We start from the raw sequence: 13,549 nt of genomic DNA, 5'->3' as shown, positions 1-13,549 counted from the left end.
GTGGAGCTAGCCTGCTCCAGACCAGGCTTAGTTCCAGGATCTATTTAATGTCATCCCTTATCTCAGTCAGCAGTCATCACAAATGGAAACCAAAAGTTATTCCACTACACATTGTTATCACTTTCAACTAGATTCACTGTCATTGTAGATAAATGATGATTTTAGATGATGTTGCAATCATTAGATAGACAGTTTCCCATAGACTAGATATAAAATACACATCAAAAGAGTAACATGATGTTCCTTTATTGAATAAGGATAAATCAAAGCATCAGTTCCTTTCAAAACTGAAGTCACACAGTGACTCTACAAGGTAGAAAGCACAGAATCAAAGCATATTTTACAACACAAGAATAAATGCACATTCAAAGGTCTGTATATAATACACCCCACATGTCTGCACACTGAAATAAATGCAGGACAAATCTGTACACGACAAATGGACAGACAAATGAATTTTAATAACTGGAATTCACAGCATGCGTCTCTGCCAATGCAAGACATATTTAACTGAAATTTAAAGCATGCATGTTAACTAAAATAATTCAACACACATTGGTCCCTGACCAGCCGACCACTGGGAAGATGGCAGGATTGTCCCAGTCCATGTGTGATGGCACTATGGGGGCCCTCTCCTTCCTCAGACAGGCCACATTGTGGAGGACAGCACAGGCCACAGTGATGTCACATGCCCTCAAAGGGCTGACCCGTAAGTCATGAAGACAATGAAAGCATGCCTTCAGGAGGCCAAAGGTCATTTCAATCCTGGCCCTCGTCCTGGCATGGGCATGATTGTAGGCCTGCTATGCTTCCTGGGGGTGTTGGGTGTACGAACACCCTGAGACCAGAGGAAGGCGAACTCACAGTGAAGGCTTCAGAGAGAACACAGGGCACAGGCAGGTAGAAACAAAAAGGATTTATTAACCAAGGGTGTCCACAAAAATGGGTAAACAAAAGGCGAGAGCACAAAAACCACTCTGCACAGTTCAACCAAGGGTGTCCACCAAAACGGGAAGAAAACAAGGCGAGAGCAAAAACACGCTCTGATGAATCCGAGCTCCAACTCCTCTCACAACCGAGGCTGGGCTGAGGGCTATCCACAGGGCGAGAAGCTCCTACAAAAGAAAAACAGAGCATAGGTCAGCGGACCGAAAAGACACAGGGGATCAGAAGGCTGGCAGAGGAACACTGAATACCACGGAGGTAAGCAGACGATCTGACGAATACTGGAGAGAAGACCCGGGGTTAAATGCAGCAGCTGATTAGGAGGTGATGAGGTGATGACTTGCAGGTGTGTGAGAGGAGGCGGGTAGGAGGAGCTGCCGAACAGGTGCAGCCTCCCAACACGGACCTGGACAGACAGGGGAAGACAGACAAGACCACAAGGGGGCAAGGAAACACAGGGAAAACACAGGGAAAAAAAGGGGAAGACAGAGCCCTGCCTGACAGGGGGTCTGTGTACGGTGTCAGGAGAAAAGGCTGGCAGGCATACCCCCTGTCCCCCAGCAACACACCAGAGAATTCACCTGTCAATACAAAATGTCATCATCACAACCTCATAAATAGAGTGACATCATAGCTGTGTCATCAGCTATGATGTAAAAAGTGGTTATTGTGCATTCTTAAGTATTAGTCAGGGCACTTATCATTCTGCAAGATGTTCTTGTATTTAATCTTGACTTGCTGCCATGTCCCAGTCATGTTTAATCTATATATACACACACACACACTTTTATATATGCTAATAAAACAACACACATGAGATAAGATCAACTTTATTTATCCCAACGGGAAATTATCAAGGACTTATACAGTCTGATGGAGTTTCATTTACACAATTTCACTCACATCTGCAGTCAATTTCACTTACAATTTCAACTGATTCATAATCAGAGTACAACTATGTTTTCGGAGATGTTGATTAACTATTTGGGTTGTAATTGTGATGGTTTCAGTGGAGCAGTGAGTGTGTGTTTGTTCGCTACTTACGCATTCAAGTGGTCTGCAATACTTTGCCATGCTTTCTCTTGTTGTTTTTATAACTGTGGCGGTGTTGCCTTTCATTTTAATTTGGTCCTTTATCTCCTCGTAAGCCTCCATGAGGATTTCTGCCTCCGACGGGGAAAAGTACGCCGCTCTAGTTGCCATGGTGAATCGGTGAATCTGTGATCGATGGCGAGGTCTATTTGAGGAAGCCGCGTGCACATACTTATCCAGGATAGGTTTTACCTGGCTTGATGAATCCGTGTCTGCTCATCCTGGCTTGGTCTTTGTGCAACCGATTAAGCCTGGATGCTCATGTTTTGGATTGGTTGAACTCAGCTCAGTCACTTATCCTGGATGTCTTAATCCTACTTTTGTGCAACGGGCCCCTGGTGTGTCTGAGGACAAAGTGAAGCAGTTGTTGATCACTTGCAGCCCCCACCTGCTGGTTAAGATGAGTGAGGAGTCAATGACATATATATTGACAATGACAACATAAACCAGAGCAGTAAAAGATTTTTTTTTTTTTTTTTTTTTTTTTAATTGTGACTTACAGCAGCCACAAGAGGTCCTTGATTATACGGTGCTAAATGTGCACAAAAGCAGGTTAGCTGTGCTTCCAATTCATCTATATGAATCAAAGTGTTGTCTTTTGTTTGTGTTAGCTGTGTGACAGAGTGTTGAGCTGTCCAGGCTGCACCCCGCCTCAACCAAAGAGAACAGAGACATGCAATCTAACCAATTATCTTGTTGAGGACACGTGAGCTCAATTAAAAACATGCAGACAAATGAATGAATAACATAGTATCATGACACACTCCTCATGATGACAAATAAAGCAGTCCCTCTGGACAGCTCACTGTTCAGACTCCACTGCTGGGTGTCACCTCTGGCTTTTCTCTCAAACCCTGCCACCCAGACCCACGTGGACATATAACTACTTTAATCCACCATGATATCCATTAGCAATGAATGATATCAGGCAAAGCTCACCTTTATTATCTGTTGGGCTGTCTTTCTGTAAGAGCCCTGTCTGTCTCAGGTGTATCATCATGTGAACTTCTCAAGGGCAGGGGCGGGGCTTGAGGACAGGCAAGCCAGGCAGTTGCTTGGAGCCCCCGACCACTCGGGGGGCCCTGGCCACTTATTTACAACAATACATATTGATAGGCCTGGGCTTCAGGGACCTCTGTTGGTCCCTGGACCTCACTTTGAGAACCACTAATTTATTTTTTCAGTATTCATCCCAAATGTCCCAGAAATTGTGCATTTATGTGTGCAAAAACCAAATTTTTGCAGCGTGCACGGGTGGGATGGGGGCCCCAGGGATTTCTTGCTTGGAGCCCCAAGAGACCATAGCAACGCCACTGCCCAAGGGCAAACTACCAAACCTTGTCCACAGCAGACTATGAGGAATGTCAGAGAGCCTGCACACACGACCCGGCCTGTCAGGTCTTCACGTTCGTCGAACTTGTCTTTGTGCCTGGCACTATCAGGTAAATAAAGTCAAGAATTTATAATTGATGCTAAACAAAGGCCTGAAGTGAGATGTAATATCACTGTTTGAGATGAAATGTCAGTGGGCAAACAGTGGGCTGAGCAATTTAACAGCAGTCCCCAACGTGGGCCATTTGGTACTGGGCCGCGCTGAGAGACTGAACAAAAAATATTTTATTGAGCATCAGAGTCTTGAAAGAAGTTTTATTTTGAAAATCAGGTGCATCCGCCTGTGCCTCTGAACACATGTCAAACCGGTCGTCTCGGTCACATGATACGGTAGTAAAAAACTAAGCTTGCAAGCTAGCAAAAATGTGTAAAAAACAAAGTCTTTGGGGAGCTTCTTCAGAAAGGGGAGAAGGCCAAATGATGAGACAGAAGAAGAAGAGCCTACAACTTCCAAGAAAAAGAAAGCTGCATTGAAGAGACATTATCAGCAGTCCTACTTAAAATATGGGTTTATCACTTCAGGTGATTATCACACACCAAGTCCGCTCTGCGTAATATGCGGCGACAGGCTCGCAAATGAGACAATGAAGCCTCCTGGTTGAAGAGAAACAAGCAGGGCTCCCACTAATTACAACATCTACATTCAGGGTAATAGTGAGTTGAGTTATGGAGTGGCTTTAATAAATGGCACGTGATATAGGCACCTCTTATCATAGTTCAAGAAAAAAAGAAACTGAATTTAGGGTACATGGATGAGGACATGCAGACTGAGAAGCTGTTCAGCACGAGGAATGGTGTTCATATGGATCATGTTTTTTATGTATTCTGCAAAAATGAAATGATTCTGCATTTGTCAGTTACTGAATGTGTTGGATACTGCATTGACTTTAATAAAAGATTTTTTTTTGTAAGACATTCACTTGTCCAAGTCATTTCTGTGCTTGTAATTTTCAGGGTTTTCATTCTATATTGTATAGTTCTATGATAATAACCATTTTACAGTAATAAAGTGGACTTTTTTTTTTAAAGAAAGATTTTGCTTTGTCTGCTTCTGTGTGAAACTGAAAAAAGCATTATTTAAATTTATTGATCACGATTCTTAGTTGTTTTTTAAATAAAAACAACAAAGAATCGTGATCAATAAACCACTAGTTATTCTACTACATTTGCTCTGTTGTCGTCATGGCAACATTAACTATGGAGGACAGGTAACTGAACTGTTGCTTTGATGTCTTTGATGCTTGCTTTGATCTGTGCGTGATGTCATAGATCTAGATAGATAAATATACACTGTAACCTGTGAAGTAGACCAGTGTGAGTAGAAGTACATCAAGAAAGAGATATTTGTGGAACAGAGTTTGCCATTTCATTGGTTTGAAGAAGAAAAATGTAGGGGAATTACCTCTAAATTAATGTTACATTTGTTAATATTACTAAGGGCACCAACCTTTTTCAGCTAAGAAGGATTTTGTATATTATATCTGTTAATGCTGATGTAGTGAACGAATGAATCAACAGTAGATCAGTCTGATAATCTAAGGCGTGAACTCTCAGTACAGGGATTGCTTCTATCCAGCTCAAAAGGACACCGTCGGACAATGACTTGTATGCAAAAGATTATTTATTAAACACAATAATGAGATGAATACGAATCATGAATAATACGATAGATTATATGGATGAGGTAGATTAACACAAACACTGCACAGAGGAACTTATGGCAAGAGGATGGTAAAATGAGTTTGGCAATAGTGAGAAGTAGGTTTTAACGGGGAAATGGGGACGCGAATATGAAGTTAATTTATTGAATGAACGATTTAAAGAATTTAGACAAATTAACAATATCTCAACCTCACGGACCAACTCTTATTCAAAACCGCTTAAATATGCCTACTTTGTCAGTGATGTTCCTGTAGAGGTCTGCTCCGAACTAACACGAAGAGGCTCCGCGCCATGGTCAGTCACTCTGGCCCGTACAACAGTCTGCCGGACGGACCAAGCGAACCGCTGATGAGAGCTGGTGCTGGACAGGGATGTCTCGGGAGCTGAGGGTCTTCGGTGTCGGTTACAGACGAGGAACGGCTTCTGATGGTTCTTTAACCCGGATCAGCGGGTCAGCAGCAGGCTACAGGTCTTCGGTGCGGTCAGTTCGTTGTTTGCCGTTTGGCAAGGCTTTTGATTACTAATAAGATTGAGAAACTCTTCGATGGCCGGTCGAAAATGTCTTCAAAATTATTATTGTATGACTAGACTTTAACAACAAAAATAGGAATTATGCGGCTTGGCTTGATGAGTGAAAATTAACGTTTCACGAAGATTAACAAAAAATGCGTTTTCTGCAGAATTAGATCAACTACTCTGTATGCTTATGAGCAGCAACCAAAGACTGAGAAAACGACGGAACAAAATTACTAAAGACAAAGAACTTAAAGAAATTCCGCGGAAGAGACAGGAGAAAGTTCAAAGCACGAACTTTCAGGGAAAACTTAGGAGCGAACTAACTATCTGATGCGCGCTTCTAACTTTTATCACCGCTCCAGGGTGTGTCTAATCGATAGGATGTCAGGCATGTAGGTTGGTTCACAGGCGAGCGGCAGAATTTCATCCTACGGAGCGGGAATTAATTAAAGATTCATACGAGGGACTCATCTGCTTCTCACTATGGTCAATCTGATATATTTTGACATAATCTGTTTTCAATGACACTTCAACAACAACATTCACGATAACAGTTTTCTAATACTCATTCTAACATAACTGAGGGTCCAAAGCATAACTACTTAATGTAACAATGAAATAAAGAAGGGCATACTATAGTTGCCAAAGCGATTACCACTATTACAGTTACTTTATTAATAACGTTCTTATACTAAGCAAACTCAACTGCCCTGGACCCCTAGATGGCAGTATGGCTCCATGGTAGAAATTCAGAGAAAACCTTTGAACTAGTTAAATTCACAGTTTTGTCATCCTGGGAGCTAGAAACATCGGGAAAGCATTGTTTTCATACAGATCATGAGCTTAGCAATGTAATAACATCCATAGTTAGATTCAAAATAGAGAATTGGTTATTCTGGTAAGATAATAATAAGGCACACAGACATACAGAACAGCTTACTTCAGGAGGGTCTAATTTACAACCCATCAGCATTATCTGGTTTGTAGATTCCTTGGAGAAATGGCATTTGTCCACCCAGGCAGTTTTATTATCCTGAACTCCCATGGGCTATCAAGAAAGACTTAGCACCTCCATGAGGACGTCTTGAACAGATGTAAATTAGAAGCAAAAGTGTTATCAGTGACTCTTGTTGCCCTGAAAGAATGTGAGAAGATGTCTCTAATCCAGACATCCTGTCTCTCCCTGGGCTCACACCTTTCCATGAACCTTCCAAATGGTCTATAACTCTTAGAAGTCCGATTGTTTTATCACTCCACTTCTCCTGAGGAATGTAAAGAGGTTAGAAGAGGGTCAGTTACAGATTGGTTCTGCTACAAAAACAAGGAGACTTTTTTAAGTCATACTTAGTAGTGAGTGAAGACCTCAGGTAACTAGATGGCTATGAGACGAATGTGGAGGCAAGGGGCCCAGGGTTGCTTCAACTGGACCAGGGACCTGACATACAACTTTGTAGGCAAGACAGAAAGGGAGGGCCTTCCCAAACAGGTGGAGGAGGGGCTGAAAACTGAGCTCCAAGAAGCAAGGAAACACAATTCCTCGCTGGAGCAGAACACCAGCAAGTTCACCACCAACCTGGAATTTCAGGTCGATAAAAACAACAAGCTCTGGGGCCAGATTCAAAATATGAGCAAGCTGCTCTGCAAGAATAGGAACTGTACCATTACTCTGAAAGAAACATTGAAAGTCAAGGATTATGAGATGTCCAGTGCGATCCACAGGCTAGAACAACAACGTCAAGAGGAACTAAAATTATGTTTTAATGAAATCAAGTTGATCTGGGACAAGTGTCAGCATCTGACAGATGAGCTCTCTAAGGAGAGGGAGAGTAGACTTCATCTCGAAGAAAGAGGAAGAGCCAAGGATAGTGAAATGTCCACTGTCACAGAACCTGCAAAGGAGACTGTAGCCTGTGCGGAGAAGGATGTCAAGAAAGAGGAGAGATCTTTCTGGAAAAGACTTAGCAATTTCCTTGGTTTGACCACGAAATAGACAAAAATACAATCTGCCAACCGCCAAATTAATTAAGACATGAAAACAAATACTGAAAAGAAAATAATCTTTTTGTAATATACTCAAGACTGTCTTGCAACAGTGCAGCCTTGGGAATGACTGCCAAGTAAAATAAATCAATCCATCTTAATAAATGCATTTCAGGTATCATTCATGTATTCGTTCATATAAATAAAATTCATATTTTTGTTTAGTGTATTATGGGTATGTAACGTGACAATACAATGGAATCTAATATTACTTGTCAAATGTTTTATCCATAAATCCATAAATAATTTTTGTCACTTTTGAATAACTCATAATGACAGAAGAACAATTGTTTTCAAACTGTTGCAGTGTTTTACCAAGGTAAGGGGCAGTTGACGTGCTCGTGAACATGAAGAGGGCAGTGAATTTGATTGTGCAACTTAATACCAAATATTAAGATGATTATGAAAACTACCACATACATATTTTCATTTTAATGTCATACACTTAAGATAACTAGAGGACACTTACTGTTCAGTTGGATCAAGGCCCTCTTAGTGAGCCAGCTTATCATCCTTGAGAAAATAACCCGTCATCTTCGCCGTCAGTAATAAATTTAGATGCTTTTTTAATAAACTTGTCCTTTTTAAAAGCAAACCATTCACACAGGGAGGAAAAAGGGGGACCTGATCAGGAGCTGAGGCATCGGGGTGGGCGAGTGCTAGTGAAGGGGGGAGTGAGCCAAACAAATATGAAAAAGTAGTACCAACTTAAAACACCCACACACACACACGTGATGGACAGTGAAGTGACCAAATCCCAGGGGAGCACAGCACACAAACCGGAGGACACCACCACCTTTCACCGGCACCGTCACCACCACCGGCCTCCAGCAGCTGAAAAGGGGGAAAACAAATTAACGGGACAGGGACAACAACAGAAGAGAAACCAACAAAATCATTCAGAATCAAACCAAAGTTCAAACAAAGTAAACTCTTAACCAAAAATATACAAAAATAAATCATTTAAATTAGAACTTATAACAAACGATACCAAGGGACAAACCCCTCAAATTAACCCAGCAAACATAAGAAACAGAGGAGACAATTGAAATGAAACTAAGTCAAATAACTAAATAAATGGGATGAAAGAATGAGTACAAAATCAAAATAAACCAAATACAACCAAATAAATCTAATGTAAATAACACAGGGGTAGGGAGAGTAGGAAACACACACGCATCCGGTTAAGAAGGACGCAACCCCGGTTAAAAAGTTTTATTAGACTCGCGGGCCGAGCCGCCGTGGCAAGACCACTCGCTCCGCCAGAACAACGCGGAGGAAACTTCTTGTGGAGACAAAACAGCAGTGGCCCCAGTCAGCTGATTATTGCAGCCTGATCGCCGTTTAACCTGTTCAAAACAGCGTTAGCATTGCTAAGCCAAGGAACTGATGATGATGCGGCTACGGATAAGATTAAATGCTCACCTGTTGAAGATGGACATACGCGCACACACACACAAGGGAAGCGAGAGGGCTGCAGACAGTCACCAGAGCTCTCAACCTGCGACCATACTGGCATTAGCCACGTTATAGCAAGCACCATAACGCCAGCGCAGAGAGAGAGGATACTTACCACACAAAGGCCACGCACAGGAGTAAACTCAGGGGGGCACGAAGCGGCGCACAGCAATCTACGGAGCACACCATTACCGTGAGCATGGTGAGCAATCGGAATAGCCTACCAGCCAGCAAAAAGGAGCAGTGAGCAGCCATACCTGTTGAAGACCGACAGCTCTGACCCGGAAATGACGCGTCAGGTGAAGTGCAGAGAGGACGGACCCGGGGAACGAGCTGTCGCTTTTATACGCCGCTCGTTTCCCTGATTGGCCGTCGCCCGGCTCATTACGTGCAGCAGTGCATAGATAAATAGACAATATTTCTATGCTGCTACACTTTTTCAGAAGTTTATATCGTGAGGCCACTTCAGAAAAAAGCAGAAAAAACTCCTCTGTGAAAACGGAACTCCTCAAACAGCGCCGGAGCCTCTCTGTGCGTCACTGTGCGACTCCAAAGTGCAGGTGAGAGCTGAGACCAGCCCTCACATCAGGTGAGGCTGTCAGTCTTCTAACAGCGCTTCCAGCAAATCTCCGTGTAAAATAACGAACACTATTGACGACATTAACGCTCGTCTACTCATTATTTTACCTGTTGGTATGGAAAGAGAACGTTACTCCACAGCGTGATGCGCGTGAGATCAATGCTGCGGCACGCATGAGAAACACAGCCTCTGGTTGGTCAGCAGGTCAGTAATGCAGCATCTGATTGGTCGACAGACTTAAACACAGACATTGAGTTTAAGTCAACTCATAAGCCAGCTAGTTAGTTGAACATAATGGAAAGGACACGCGGTGCTGCAGCAAAGATTCTCCAAACAAACTTTTTCTTCGTCTTCACCGACAGAGATAGTCTGAATTGTTTAACTGTTCTTTAACACAGATGTTAAAAGGTTGAGGAGCCCGTGGCCAAGTGAAGAGCATGTCAAAAAGAAGAGCCAGACTTCGTCCTGAAGCTGAGGCTGCTCTGTTTATTTCATCCGGAGGTAACAAGCCGTGTTTAAAGGCCCTGTGAATCAATGACTATAAAGGTATGTTCTATGTCATTCAAATGGTTACTGCATCAACATTGTGCTGCAACGAACGATTATTTTGACAATCGATTTCATTATTTCTTCAATTAATCGACTGATCAGATTAAAAACATGTTTTTATTTCTATCACTATATTACAAAACAAAACATTATTTAAAACTGACTGTGTTAGTGCAAGAAAGTGCAAAAACAACAGGTATTTTTATGTTGCTTGAACACCAACATATTCATTTTTAAATAGTAATAATACATCGTTATAATAAAAATCCGTATTTTTGCCCGTTATATTAAAGGTTAAATAAAATAACAAGCTTGCTTAAAATAGTAACTCTACCCAGTGGTGGAAATGACCACACTTGACAGGGAGAATTTCTTTTCATAGATTTCCTCTTGACAATGTATGCTCAAATTTCAATATTGAATTTTAAATTTCACTTTTTTATTTTTTCCCTTTAAATTTCATATTCACATTTTACTTTTTATTATACATTATTAATTTTATTTGCTGTTTTGACTTCCTTTGTCTTTTTAGTTTAATTACAGCCTGATTGCACTTCCTAGTATAATAAAAAGCATATCTTGTATTTGTATATCTTATTTGGACTTTTAATTTTGATCATAATTATTTTCCATACAGAGGAGCTCTGGGCTCTCGGAAACTGAGACTGTAAATTTCTAGACAACATTCCTGAATGTATTTATGAATGGTATGGTTAAATAACTGCTAAACTAATGGTTACTAGTAATCATTGAAAGTTTGTGTTTGTGAGGAAAGATGTACCGAGTGAGGCAGTCTGTCTACCTGTAATGAACTCTCACCAAATGTTTGGAATGATTGCTCCTGTTTCCACCCACACATTTAGAAGACATGTTGTGCTTATGGACATGAACATCGAGTATACTGTTTCACGTGAAGTTTACTTAGACTTCAGTGAAGTATAGACAGACTTTTGAGCATGTCAGCATTAGAGCAGTGTTTCTGTGTCTGCAGCAGCCTGAGAGCTGCCCCAGCCCTCATGAGATTGAATTGATGTGAATTTCTTCACTTCAAAATGAAACACAAGATTAAATGGACAAAAATCTTAGCTAATGTAGTTTTAATCAGTAAGAAGGCTCTCATGCTTCAGTTGTTTTTGGTCAAACCGTTTTATCTGCCTCCGGTGTGTCAACAGTGCGTTGCCATATGCTCTGCTTAGCTATCGACACACGATGTAAACAGTTCTTTGACGCTGTGAGCAACGTCATAATTGTACAACACAACAAATCCATAATGAAATTTGTTGCCAGCTATTTTAGTTTAATGTTTGATAAGCATTTTTTTTAAATCTATTGTATCCATTCGTTGTAGCAGTCCTAAACATTATCATTCAAATTTTTATCTCACTGTTCAACAGTCTTATGTTTGTTTGTTCTGCACATGTTTTGTGAATAGCTGATCACCTTCAGTTAGTATACCTGATTTGAGTTGAATTACTTGACACTAATTTGTGAATTTTGGTGTTATAGGACGTGGTGTATTTGCCTGTGCATCAATTGAAAAGGGATCCTTTGTGGGGAGTTAATCTCGCAATATGAACGGGACAAGAGGCAGAAAGAGTACACAGAGAAGCAAAATGCTTTCCTGTTTGATTTTGAATGGAACAATAGCACATGGTGCTAAGGAAAGGCCTGTGAAAGATCAGTTGTTTTTTTACACCATTATAGTTTTAATGGAGAAAACTTCAATATGTTTCCTTGTTCAATTTCAGCATTGATGCCTCCCGTGAAGATGGCTCCCTGGGCCGGTTGGTTAATGATGACCACAAGTCCCCAAACTGCAAAATGAAAAAGTTGACAGTTGCTTGTTTGCTATTGACAACATCCAAGTAGAGAGTGAAATAACCTATCACTATGGAGAATGTCAGTGGCGAGCTCTGGTGAGTAAATCCTTTTCATAGATTGTATAGTATAAGATCTGTTAAGTATTAGGACATAAAAAGATGCTTATGAAAATGAAATTTGATTGATTGATAGTAATTTCAAGGTATAAACATCAATTTACATCACTGTTGGGTTTAAAGCTTTCTTTGACAACAACAGGAGAAGTTAGAAGTCAGGAACTCTACATGTGTGCAGTCGTCATGTCCTCATATTGTTTCAGGCTGTGAGAGTCTTGAGTGCGTTTCAGGTGACGTCCTCATAAGGTCTGACCCTGTGACTGTCGTGTGTGTGTGTGTGTTAGATTGTCCTCATATTGTAGGTAGCAGATACTGTACAGAGTCTGTCTGTGGAGTGTGGCATAATGAACCCAGATGCTCATGTGAATTATGTCTTCTGAAACAAATATGATCATCAGTGTATTAGTTCTGATCTATAATACATGATATTTCTGACACTGTTTTGTTGTGTTTTGTTGCAGACATCAAGTGTTCAGATCCCGACTCAACCTTCTGCCGACCCAGAGGTGAGCGAGAGATCCACTTCATCTTTCCAACAGGTAATTACACACTTATTGTTTTATTTGGAATCAAGTATATGTCTCACTTATGTCCAGTACAAAAATTAAATTTTCACTGTATTAAAACATTCAGTTTGTGTGAAGTGAAATTACCATAACTTGTTTGTAAAAACCTTAGCAGAAAAAAAGTTAGCCATAGCATTTGTTAGCACTAATGTTCAGGAGGAGAACATTAGTGAACATTTAGAGAACATTTAAGCATAGTGTTGTTCTTACACATGTAACCCTAAGTTGTTGAATCTGGTTTTTGAACTATTGAGAAGTTATGTTTGAATGGGAGCTCAATGAAACAGGTCTCATATATAGTTACTTGTATTAATGTAAATGTGATGTAAATTCTTTACATTGCTTTATGTAGACAGACCTGCTAAAAACACTGTTCATAGCAGCTGTAAGCTTCAATAGAAGGTTAATTGTGTTCTTTTTTTGTAGAAAGCTACCAAAGAGACATTTCCTGGTTCAGTTCAAACATGCTTTGTCTACAGCAGTGCCTTACGCCATGGAGGAAAGGAGGCAAGATTTCTGTATTGTTGGTGGTCCTTTCTGGGTGTTATTTACATATTTTGCCAGCAATTAAAAAACAAAGAATGGCAGTAAGTGTTCCATGTTTTTATTCATATGAATATTTACTACAAAATTCATAAATGGAATAAAATTAAACTTAAGAAGTAGACTGACCACATTTTTCAGCTATGTCTCTTTTGAAGAGTTTATACCGCTGAGTTTCACTGTGTGGTATTAACCTGTGAATGTCTGACATTTCTATCAGAGGTTTGGGAGCATGACAATTGTTCACATATGCCTATTATACAGATATT

The 13,549-nt window shown here is 40.7% G+C and overlaps 2 long non-coding RNA genes across 3 annotated transcripts; one reads left to right on the top strand and one right to left on the bottom strand.

The window, feature by feature from the left end:
* Positions 1 to 248: 248 nt before the first annotated feature.
* LOC143335178 (uncharacterized) lies at positions 249 to 9,377 on the bottom strand. The gene is made up of 3 exons (XR_013078404.1): positions 9,363 to 9,377; positions 1,197 to 9,278; positions 249 to 1,115 (listed from the first exon to the last, which is right to left on the bottom strand). It is a non-coding gene; the product is annotated as an uncharacterized LOC143335178 (long non-coding RNA).
* Positions 9,378 to 9,558: 181 nt separating this feature from the next.
* Positions 9,559 to 13,307, top strand: LOC143335179 (uncharacterized). Of its 2 annotated transcripts, XR_013078406.1 has the most exons (5): positions 9,559 to 9,665; positions 10,084 to 10,231; positions 11,983 to 12,150; positions 12,633 to 12,710; positions 13,164 to 13,307. It is a non-coding gene; the product is annotated as an uncharacterized LOC143335179 (long non-coding RNA). The 2 variants fall into 2 exon arrangements; XR_013078405.1 differs by lacking the exon at positions 9,559 to 9,665 and having other exon boundaries at positions 9,943 to 10,231.
* The last annotated feature ends 242 nt before the right edge of the window (positions 13,308 to 13,549 follow it).

The sequence above is a fragment of the Chaetodon auriga genome, chromosome 17 (assembly GCF_051107435.1).
Source record: "Chaetodon auriga isolate fChaAug3 chromosome 17, fChaAug3.hap1, whole genome shotgun sequence".
NCBI lineage: Eukaryota > Metazoa > Chordata > Actinopteri > Chaetodontiformes > Chaetodontidae > Chaetodon > Chaetodon auriga.
Note: the sequence above shows the minus strand (reverse complement) of the source record. Positions and strands in the feature narration are given on the sequence as shown.